At 43.3% G+C, this 12,200-nt stretch overlaps 1 protein-coding gene and 1 pseudogene across 2 annotated transcripts in view; one reads left to right on the forward strand and one right to left on the reverse strand.

The window, feature by feature from the left end:
• Positions 1 to 12,200, reverse strand: part of CAP2 (cyclase associated actin cytoskeleton regulatory protein 2) — a 166,600-nt gene that overhangs the window by 19,577 nt on the left and 134,823 nt on the right. The gene's annotated exons all lie outside the window — the stretch shown is intronic.
• LOC107129619 (large ribosomal subunit protein uL30 pseudogene) lies at positions 5,002 to 5,917 on the forward strand (annotated as a pseudogene).

The raw sequence follows: 12,200 nt of genomic DNA on the forward strand, positions 1-12,200 counted from the left end.
AAACAAAACAAAACATGCTGGCTCGGGCATGGTGGCTCACGCCTGGAATCTAAGCACTTTGGGAAGTCGAGGAGGGTAGATTGCTTGGATCGCTTGAGCCCAGGAGTTTGAAACCAGCCTGGGCAACAAAGTGAGACCCTGTCTCTACAAAAAATACAAAAAAATTAGCTGAGCATGGTGATGCATGCCTGTAGTCCCAGCTACTGTGGAGGCTGAGGTGGGAGGATCACCTAAGCCTGGGGGGCAGAGGTTGCAGTGAGACGAGATCACGCCACTGTACCCCAGCCTGGAAAAGAGTGAGACCCTGTCTCAAAGCAAAACAAACAAAAAAACACGCTATTTTCAAAGTACTTATATAATTCCTATTAAGCGTAGAATTACCCTGAAAATAAAATATTATTGTCTTATTCAGAATGCATGTTTTAGAAACCCTGCAGGCTGGAGGCCTCATCTCCTGAAGATTTAATTTGCAATGGTCGTTGTTTCTAATAAAGAGCAGCCTAATTCCATCAGGTTTCTTAGGTCAAGTAGAAAATGATTTCACAGTTCCTGAGACTGACCATTTTCCTCACCAGTATTTGAAATGTTTTCTCTGTTACTGGGATAAAATTTGTGAATTTGCTCTGAATCAGAAAGAGAGTATAATATAAGCTTTGGACATCAAACAGTATTCTAGTCTTCAGACACTGAGAACCACCAAGTATTACTTTTATTCATAAGCACATCATAACTCATACAGCTGGTGAAGGGACAGCCCCCTCCCCCAACATCTGAAACACTGCAGCTTTATAGTCCTATTTTGTGGAAAGGGGAGACGATGCTGGCTTCTAAATCTTAGAATGATTTAGATGGTTCCCTGGCTCTCAGAATTCAGACTCTCTCTCCAAGAGCCATTAAAGGACACTGAAACTAAAAAGCCACAGATTCAACTTTTTGGAACTTTGATACATTCAGATGGCTGGCCCAGGAATAGGAGACAAAGGATTTAATGCTACAAAGTTGAAAATAAAAGCCAAAAAATAAGGGAACTCAGGACCAGTTGAAACTCCGTCTTGGACTAATCCTTTGTATGTCCTGGCTCATTCCCATATCGGCCCCTGCAAGAGTACAATACCAGGCTCTTGTTTCCAAGGTTACTTTTCAATTAGCATTCAGGGGCTTTACCGTGCGGTGGACTCGGAATGAAACTGCTTAGATGTTGCCTTCACTGGGTCTCCGTGAGCTGCCCCTTGCAGAGTCACTCATCTTTGCCCCCTTCTCTTCTCATTCTGTGGGAGATTACAGCACATGGCACGGGAGCTTTCTACATTCTCCTATGTCTGGCCACAAGTGGAATCACAGCCTGACACCATCTTCAGATGTCCCAAGAGAAAACAGAGAGGAGGCTGGGCGTGGAGGTTCACACCTGTATGTAGTCCCAGCACTTTGGGTGGTCGAGGCGGGTGGATCACCTGAGGTCAGGAGTTCAAGACCAGCCTAGCCAACATGGTGAAACACTGTCTCTACTAAAAATACAAAAATTAGTCGGGTGTGGTGGCTCACGCCTATAATCCCAGCATTTAGGGAGGCCAAAAATTCCAAAGAGGACTAGACTGTGTCACAGAAATACTCTTGCGGGTGGAGGAGGCAGGGGCATAGGCATCTGTATTTTTTGACCTTCCCTAGGTGATTCCAATCTGTAGACAAGTTTGGGAATAACCATTCTTTCCTATATGCTGAAATTAATCTTAATTATGACAACCATATTACTGGGACTACATTGAAATATCTGTTTAGCAGAAAATATGGCAGGAAATCAGAAAGGCTGTTTAAATTCAATATTAAATGGCCAGTCAATGGTAAAGACATTACTGAATCACATATCTGCTTGATTCTAAAGCTTTCTTTCTTCAGGGAAATCTTTTATGCTATATTTGGACTTAAAAAGAAAAAGTCATGGCCGGGCGCGGTGGCTCACGCCTGTAATCCCAGCACTTTGGGAGGCTGAGGCTGGTGGATCACCTGAGGTCAGGAGTTCAAGACCAGCATGGCCAACATGGCGAAACCCTGTCTCTACTAAAAGTACAAAATTTAGCAGGGCGTGGTGGTGAGCACCTGTAATCCCAGCTGCTCAGGAGAATCACTTGAACCTGCGAGGCAGAGGTTGCAGTGAACTGAGATCACGCCACTGCACTCCAGCCTGGGTGACAAGAGTGAGACTCCATCTCAAAAAAAAAAAAAAAAGTCATTAGCCAAATTAAAGGAAGGTAGGGGCTACCTTGACTCATAGGTAGTGCAGCCTGTGGGCCTCTGGCTAGAATACATATGAAAGAAGTATTGGGAATTGGTGCAATATCTGGCTCAGTTTTTATCTCCACAACCCCTTGCTGCATCCCCCTGATGCCTTTTAGCACTTGACTGAGCTCCTACAGCACCTCTGGAACCAGTCTTGATCCTACGGGAATATAAGATGTCTTGTGCTTTGACAATTATGTCACCCTTGATGCTGGTTTTGTTGTGACTCTGTGTCCTGCTTCTAGAAACTGGCCTCTTGCCTCGTTCATTTTTCCTGAGTACCCACTGGGTTGCAGTAGTGGGGTACATGTACCCAGATCTTGACTCTCCATCTAGGGCTCAAGTTGTTCTGAGATAGGGTTGTGACCTGTCTTCTGGAGACTAGAGACGGAACAACACAACCCTTCAGGGTGATTTCCTTTTACAGATAGACTCTCATGGCAGAGGTGAGGTACCAGGTTGTCTAGACTGGATAAGAAGAAAAGGATCAGATGAGAGCCTGCAGCCTTGAGTGCAGACTTAACCTTGAGGCAGACTTAACCTTAGTTAAGGAGCAGTGATCCATACACAAATGCTTTTTTGAAAAAACAACCTTGTTATGTTGATGAAATAAGCCACTTAAGTATCTTAGAGCCTCAGACTGTGAATAATGAAAAAGTACATTCTATTGGAGTCATTGTAACCATGGCTCACAACTTAAAAAAATGAGGCTGGGCGCAGTGGCTCATGCCTGCAATCCCAGTACTTTGGGAGGCCAAGGTGGGTGGATCATGAGGTCAGGAGATGGAGACCATCATGGCCAACAGGGTGAAATCCTGTCTTTACTAAAAATACAAAAATTAGCTGGGCGTGGTGCACATGCCTGTTGTCCCAGCTGCTGGGAAGGCTGAGGCAGGAGAATCGCTTGAACCCAGGAGGCAGAGGTTGCAGTGAGCTGAGATCATGCCCCTGTACTTCAGCCTGGTGACAGAGGGAGACTCTGTCTCAAAAAAAAAAAAAAAAAAAAAAAGGAAAGAAAAGAAAAGCTACACATCTATGATTTTAAATGCCCATATTCAGAGTACAAAAGTTCACTTCTGTTGCAAGAACACAGCACAACACCTAAAAATGCTGCATTTAAGGTCTATTAAGATTAATTTTCAGAGCAGATATTCAATTATATACTTTTTTTTGGCACAAAGACTTTTTTAAAAGCTACTGTGCTGCAAATCCCTTTCTCTAAGTTAATTTCAGCTGTCCTGGGAACAGCTGCCTCCTCTATTTTTAAATATATGAACTGTAGCTATAAAATAATGAAACCGATATGCACCATGTGGAAGGTTTGTGATTTTTTTGGATACATATACTATATATAACATATAAGTATACTCTATTTAATGTAGTTGTATACTAACGTACATCAAAATTTGTTTTCAATAAATATTACTTCTTGAAATACTAATCGCTTTATTACTTTAGATTTTATTTTGAAAGGGAAAACACTTCCAAGTTCTTTTTTTTTTTTTTGGAGGGGTGGGAGTTGAGATGGAGTTTCACTCTTGTTGCCCAGGCTGGAGTGCAATGGCATGATCTAGGCTCACCGCAACCTCTGCCTCCCGGGTTCAAGTGATTCTGCTGCCTCAGCCTCCCGGGTAGCTGGGATTACAGGCATGCACCACCATACCCGGCTAATTTTTTGTATTTTTAGTAGAGATGGGGTTTCTTCATGTTGGTCAGGTTAGTCTTGAACTCCCAACCTCAGGTGTTATGCCCGCCTCAGTCTCCCAGTAGGCTGGGATTACAGGTGCCTGCCACCATGCCTGGCTAATTTTTTTGAATTTTTAGTAGAGAAGGGGTTTCAACATGTTGGTCAGGCTGGTCTCAAACCCCTGGCCTCAAATGATTCACCTGCCTTGGCCTCCCAAAGTGCTGGGATTACAGGCGTGAACCACTGCGCTCTACCTAAACTCTAAGATTTTTCAAACCCAGCTGGGCATGGTGGCTCACGCCTATAATCCCAACACTTTGGGAGGCCGAGGTTGGCAGATCACCCAAGGTCAGGAGTTCGAGACCAGCCTGGCCAACATGATGAAACCCTGTCTCTACTAAAAATACAAAAATTAGCCGGGCGTGGTGGCACACACCTGTAATCCCAGCTACTCAGGAGGCTGAGGCAGGAGAATCACTTGAACCCGGGAGGTGGAGGTTGCAGTGAGCCCAGATCGTGCCACTTCACTCCTGCCTGGGGGACAGAGCAAGACTCTGCCTCAAAAATTTCAAACCCAACAATAGGGGTAGAAGAGGATTTGGTTTGTGTAGAATCTAACTATTTATAGTTGGATTGAAAGGGAATTGAATAATTAAGGCTGCTTTGTCAGTCCACTAAACAAACATTTACCAAGGGCTACCTTGCTGGGAATGGGGTACTCGATGAGGAAGCAGGCATACATTCCGCTTTTTCAGAAGCTCATAATCTAGTGGGGGTGGCAAATGCATGAAGAAGTAATTGTAGATGCCGTGTGATATGAGTCACACATCACATGAATGAAGGATGCTGGGGTGCAAAGGTGGAAGTGATCAGCTCTCCTCGGGATGGCCTGGGTGATTTGCAGATATCTTTATCCTAACAGGAGAAGCGAACTGCCTTAAGCATGGGGGGAATGTATATAGACAATATTGATCTCCAACTTTAAGTACAGGTCAGACAACCTATTAGTGTTCTTACCCATTTTTAAAAAGCAGAGACCACTCTTTTTCTGGCTGGAACCATGGAGGGTGTAGAAGAGAAGAAGAAGGTTCCTGCTGTGCCAGAAACCCTTAAGAAAAAGTGGAGGAATTTCGCAGAGCTGAAGATCAAGCGCCTGAGAAAGAAGTTGGCCCAAAAGATGCTTCGAAAGGCAAGGAGGAAGCTTATCTATGAAAAAGCAAAGCACTATCACAAGGAATTTAGGCAGATGTACAGAACTGAAATTCGAATGGTGAGGATGGCAAGAAAAGCTGGCAACTTCTATGTATCTGCAGAACCCAAATTGGCGTTTGTCATCAGGATCAGAGGTATCAATGATGTGAGCCCAAAGGTCCGAAAGGTGTTGCAGCTTCTTCCCTTCGTCAAATCTTCAATGGAACCTTTGTGGAGCTCAACAAGGCTTCAATTAACATGCTGAGGATTGTAGAACCATACATTGCATGGGAGCACCCAAGTCTGAAGTCAGTAAATGAACTAATCTACAAGCGTGGTTATGGCAAAATCAGTAAGAAGTGAGTTGCTTTGACAGACGACGCTTTGATGGCTTGATCTCTCGGTAAATATGGCATCATCTGCAGGGAGGATCTGATTCATGGGATCTATACTGTTGGAAAATGCTTCAAAGAAGCAAGTAACTTCCTGTGGCCCTTCAAATGATCTTCTCCACGAGGAGGAATGAAGAAAAAGACCACCCATTTTGTAGAAGGTGGAGATGCTGGGAACAGGGAGGACCAGATCAACAGGCTTACTAGAAGAATGAACAAAGGTGTCTACCACGATTATTTTTCTAAGCTGGTCGGTTAATAAACAGTACCTGCTCTCAAATTGAAAAAAAAAAAAAGAAAAGCGGAGACCAAAAAAAATCAAAATATCACCTGACAGTCTCTTGGAACAGGTGGATAACGTTGCTCGCAGCACAACTTTTGTTAAGATGTTTCTTCCATAAAGCTAGCTTAGTGGTAGTACTGTTGTGAGCCACCTGTCTTTACATATTTGTGGAGATTGTACATAAAGCCACACAATGAAACAGCTGACATGCCGTGGCACTGTTCATGGGTGTTTCCTCTCCCTCATCCTTCCTTTATGAGCCCTTCCTCGAACTCTCCTTCATGGACACAAACATACATTCCCTTCTGTTTCTCAGTTAGATTCTCTTTAACTGCCCATCTCTGAACCATCCTGGCCCATTAACCACCCGGCTTACCATTAATGATCTCTAGGTAGCAGTGACAACTTACAGGTGTCCAATTATATACTTTAAAAGCAGTTTAGGCCCAGTGCAGTAGCATATCCCCGTAAAGTAAGGTAATCCCAGTACTTTGAGAGGCTGAGGTGGGAGGGTCACTTGAGCTCAGGAGTTAAGAGATCAGCATAGGCAACATAGTGAGATCCTGTCTCTACTAAAAGTCAAAAAAATTAGCCGAGTGCAGTGGTTATGTACCTGTGGTCTCAGCTACCTGGCAGCTGGGAGGCTGAGGTGGGAGGATTGCTTGAGCTCGGAAGATTGAGCCGCAGTGAGCTATGATGGCACCACTGCACTCTAGCTGGGAGGCAGAGACCCTGTCTCAAAAACTAAAAGCAGTTTCAAAATCGCAAAGCCATTTCAATCACAAGTACACTTACATCTTCATGCTACAACTATAGAGACTAACTGCTTTGCAACTGAACTTTTTTTTTTGTCTCACTATGTTGCCCAAGCTGGTCTCGAACTCCTGGGCTCAAGAGGGCCTCCCACCTCGGCCTCCCAAAGTGACAACTGAACATTTTAATAAAATACTGTTTATTAATTTTTCCAAAAACAAAGAATCCCAAATGGCCTTGTATAATATGGAACATAAACTATGAGGATGATAAGCCTCTCATATAGCATAATAGGAGGGAGTGATTAAAAGAAAGAACTACCAGTTTTAGAAATGGCATAATGTTTTATACACATAAATCAGATGGTCTTCCTTTGCAAATTCATATTGTAGGGTTTGTTTATACATATATGTGTGTGTGTGTGTGTGTGTGTGTGTGTGTGTGTATATATATATATATTTTTTTTTTTTTTGGAGATGGATTCTTGCTCTGTCGCCCAGGCTGGAGTGCAGTGGTGCAATCTCGGCTCACTACAAGCTCCGCCTCCCAGGTTCACGCCATTCTCCTGCCTCAGCCTCCCGAGCAGCTGGGACTACAGGCGCCCGCCACCACGCCTGGCTAATTTTTTGTTTTTTTAGTAGAGATGGGGTTTTACCATGTCAGCCAGAATGGTCTCGATCTCCTGACCTCGTGATCCACCCTCCTTGGCCTCCCAAAGTGCTGGGATTACAGGCGTGAGCCACCGCACCCAGCCAGGGTGTGTTTATATTTTCAATGTCAAAACTAATTTCTTTCTATTTTATGCAAGATGTACACTGATCGGTAACTTAGCGAAACTGATACCTTTCCAAATTTGTTAATTTCCATAATAACTTGCAAATTTTACATTCATATTTATAGCACACTTTTATTAGAAGACAACTATCGTCAAGTAAAAAGGCTGCACATAAACTAAAAGATGATCATCCTGTATAATGTGAGTGTAACTGAATTGAATTTATGATTTTTGTCTCCATTCTCTTATTTTTATCACTTATTGGAATTAAAACTTCTTTTTTTTGTAGAGATGGGGTCTCACCACATTGCCCAGGCTGGTTTCAAACTCCTGGGCTCAAGTGATCCTCCTGCCTTGGCCTCCCAAAGTGCTAGAATTACAGGCATGAGCCACTGCTCCCGGCTCCACTTCTTAGAATTTTGAGACTTCTGTCAATAAAAACAAAGTTTCTAGGGGCCTTACCAAGAACACAGAATTGTTAATAATATCACAGTGAAGTGCTATATAATATTTTAAATATATGTTTATTAATCATTTTTAAAAAGTCAATTTGGGGAAAACAGAACACTACTGGAATTTCAGATTTCCATGAAAGTACTAATGGTACTTAAATACAGTCGAAATAAAAAGACGGTCCCACAAATATGAAGGAATTGTGGGGCCCATTTGGATCCATTTTCTTCAGAGGCAAAGCTCCAAACACTCTTATCCCAAGATACAAAAACGAGGGGAAAGGTCATAAAAACTCAGATCTCATGGTTTCGTTGATGGTTTCATGATTCTCCACTCCTCCCACCCTCCTGTGGTCCCTGTATGTCATTCCTCTGATGGAATGATCTCTGGAAAGATCTGAGCTTTGGCAGTAGATGAAAAAAAGACAGAACAGAAAGCAAAGTTGCTTTGGAGAAGTAACAACAGCTTAAAATCAGAAAACAGCCTGGGAAAAACATGTGTTGTCTATATTAGTACCTGTAAACCAGTGACTTAGTGTTTTTATGTTTGTTTTTCTCTTAATTTATGCAGATGCTCCTTGACTTATACTAATGGGGTTTCATCCCATAAACCTATTATAAGTTGAAAACATTGTAAGAGTCAAACATGCATTTAATACACCTAATCTATTGAACCTCATAGCTTAGCCTAGCCTAACGTAAAAGTGCTCAGAACACTTACATTAGTCCACGGTTGGGCAAAACCATCTAACACCAAGACTGTTTTACAATAAAGTGTTGAATATCTCAGGTAATTTATTAAATACGGTAGTGAAGTCAAAAACAGAATGCCTGTATGGGTAGTCAAACCGCTACCTGTATACCCAGATGTGGCCCTTCAAAAAACGTTAGGTGGTGATTTCTGTTCTAACATGCCCAAAGTAAAAATTTTTGATAAAAGCAGACCAAGCCCTCAGAGCAGAGTCCAGAAGAATATAACGAACACACGGCCGGGCACGGTGGCTCACACCTGTAATCCTAGCACTTTGGGAGGCCCAGGCAGGTGGCTCGCTTGAGGTTAGGAGTTTGAGACCAGCCTGGCCAACATGCCAACATGATGAAACCCCATCTCTATAAAATATGTAAAAATTAGCCGGGAATGGTGGCACAAACCTGTAATCCCAGCTACTCAGAAAGCTGAGGCACAAGAATTGCTTGATCCCGGGAGGTGAGATTGCAATGAGCAGAGATCGTGCCACTGCACTCTAGCCTGGGTGACAGAGCAAGACTTTGTCTCAAAAAAAAAAAAAAAAAAAAAGAAAAGAAAAAGAAAGAGAATATAATGAACACAATCTAATATGCTCAAGTGATCCAGATATTCTGCATAAATTGCCTTGATATGTGGCCATAATTATTAGTTTGGCTTTGCTGATATTTAGATCAAATCTGGAATTTCCAGATTGTCTTTCCTTCTTGTCTGCCAGCTTGAGAATACAATTTCTCATAAAAAAGAAAGATAAAATTAAATTTTCCATGGGAAAACTTTCCAGGGTTAAAGATAGCAAAGTATACTCATCAAAGAAACAAACTCTAGAGGGCCAACAGTTATATAAAGACCAAGAGGGACATGTGGCTTGAATTAGCTGGACAGCTACTCCATTTGGCCAGAAGGACCTAAGTCTGAACTACCACTAAATTCGGGGTTTTTTCTTTCAGATTTCAGGGGAATACAGAAACAATTGTACTTTCTCCAATTATCCATACTTAGTAGATAGTAGAGGTGAGGGTTAAGGCAAAATAATAGCTGTTAGAAGGATCAGTTACCTTTGGCTCCATATTATATATGCATTTTGTTTATTTAGGGATGCTCACTTTGCATCAAGGGTGCAGACTGGACCAAAAAACCATAGCCAGGGCTTGCTTGTGTGTTCTATTTTTTTTTTTGAGACAGAGTCTTGCTCTGTCACCTAGGCTGGAGTGCAGTGGCATGATCTCAGCTCACTGCAATCTCCGCCTCCTGGGTTCCAGCGATTCTCCTGCCTCCGTCTCCCAGGTAGCTGGGACTACAGGCATGTGCCATCATGCCCAGGTAATTTTGTATTTTTAGTAGAGACAGAGTTTCACCATGTTGGCCAGGCTGGCCTTGAATTCCTAACCTCAGGGGATCTGCCCACCTCAGCCTCCCAAAGTGTTGGAATTACAGCCGTGAGCCACTGCACCCAGCCTGTGTGTTCTATTTTATGAAGGGTTTGTTTTACCTTTAGAAGATAATCTGCACCTTCCCCCATTTCCCTTTTTAAGAAAATAGTTTTTGCTTAAGTTAATATCACCTTGTGTTTCCTGAGTTTATACCAACTGAGAACGAAAGGCAGTGAGTGACAAGGAACAGCAGCAGAGGAGGTGTGGGCAGCCGATGGGTGTTCCTGTAATAAAATACATTGTCCATTCCATTCCTATCACTGGACAAAAGAAAAGACACATTTTGGCTGGATGCGGTGGCTCACGCCTGTAATTCCAGCACTTTGGGAGGCAGAGAAGGTCGGATCACCTGAGGTCAGGAGTTTGAGACCAGCCTGGCTAACATAGTGAAACCCTGTCTCTACTAAAAATATAAAAATTAGCTGGGCGTGGTGGCTCATGCCTGTAATCCTAGCTGCTCTTGAGGCTGAGGCAGGAGAATAGCTTGAACCTGAAAGATGGTGGTTGCAGTGAGCTGAGATCACACCGCTGCACTCCAGGCTGGGCGACACAGCAAAGCTCCGTCAAAATAAAAATAAAAATAAAAATAAAAGACACATTTTTATGTATCTTTTGAAAAACAGACACCATCTATAGTTAATGGACTAACGCTTTGGAAATTTCATTATGATGACAAATGAATACAGTTGATTTAGCAAATGTGTTTGAATCCTATCTGTTTTCAAGTCACTGCTGTCCCAGTACCAGGGTACCAGTCACTGCTACTGATCCCAGGCTGAATTGGAAATGGAGCCTGCATTCAATGAGCTGATAGCTTAGGAAGACAGGACACTTCTGTGTTCCCAGACGTGGCAGGCACTTGGCTCCCAGTCTGTGAGTCTTTGCTCAGGGTGTGCTTAGTTTGGAAGGCTCTTGCCCAGTTGACTATCTGGAAAACACAGCCTTCAAGCCTCAACCAAAATGTGTCTTTCCTCCTTTTGTAGGGTTTTAAGAACTCTCTTAGGAGGGAATTCCATGTTTCAATGTGGCACAGTGCCTGAAACATGGTAAGTGCTTCATAAACATGTTACTGAATGAGAAAACAACTGCTGTATAAGGTAGGAAATGCTAAGCATCACAAAAGAAATGGAGAGTATAAGAAGTGCTATGCAGCTGCTGAGGACGGAAGGATAACTTCCAGCTTGTGGCGGACATGGTGATAAGCAGAGGTTAGAGAAGCTGCTGCTGCTTCTTTTTTTTTTTTTTGAGATGGAGTCTCCCTCTGTCACCCAGGCTGGAGTGCAGGAGTGCAGTGTGTGATCTACGCTCACTGCAGCCTCCATCTCCCAGGTTCAAGTGATTCTCTGCCTCAGCCTCCCGAGTAACTGGGATTACAGGCATGTGCCACGGCGCCTGCCTAATTTTCCTATTTTTAGTAGAGACGGGGTTTCGTCATATTGGCCAGGCTGGTCTGAAACTCCTGGCCTCAAGTGATCCACCTGACTCGGCCTCCCAAAGGTGCTGGGATTACAGGCATGAGCCACCGTGCCCAGCCCAGAGAAGCTTCTTGAGTGAGGACTGTTTCAGTAGACCTTGAAGGATGGACAGGATTTGATGTAAGGAAGAAAGAGGAAGGGGATTCTAGGAGCTGGGGACATGAACACTGTCATTATGATAAATGAAATGGAATTGTTAACAATCACATAAGAACTTACAGATCCACATCAGCGTCATCTTTCAAAGCATGATCTTCGGATGCTACAGACTTCTTTCATGAAACAACTACCACTGAGAAAAATGTCTTTTTGGTTGCCTTCAGACCTGTTTATGAAAACATGTGCACCAAATACTCACTTATGCCTTTATACTCTGCTCCTTTGAACTGAAAAGAGTATTACTCGAATTGATCCCACTTGGAAGAGGGTCTCAATGGAGTCTGGCCATGTGACAAGATAAAATTCATTGTTAAAGAAAGATTATTTGCCACTCCTGAATGACCCCAAAGAGATGGGCCAAGGGCTTCATCTGCTGTTGCCCTTTCTTACTCCAGGCTTGGGAGGGACATCGAGATGGAGCAAATCACTCAGCTGTGGCAGTGACTGCTGGGAGGCTCCATCTCGGGAAGTGGGGGCGGACTGTGGAGCAAAGGCTGGGCAGTTAGACGCAGAGTGTGGCATCTCACTGACAAATAACAATACGGGGTGCTGGCAGCTGGGGTCACTCAAGGTCTCCTCAT

Source organism: Macaca fascicularis, chromosome 4, assembly GCF_037993035.2.
Source record: "Macaca fascicularis isolate 582-1 chromosome 4, T2T-MFA8v1.1".
Lineage (NCBI taxonomy): Eukaryota > Metazoa > Chordata > Mammalia > Primates > Cercopithecidae > Macaca > Macaca fascicularis.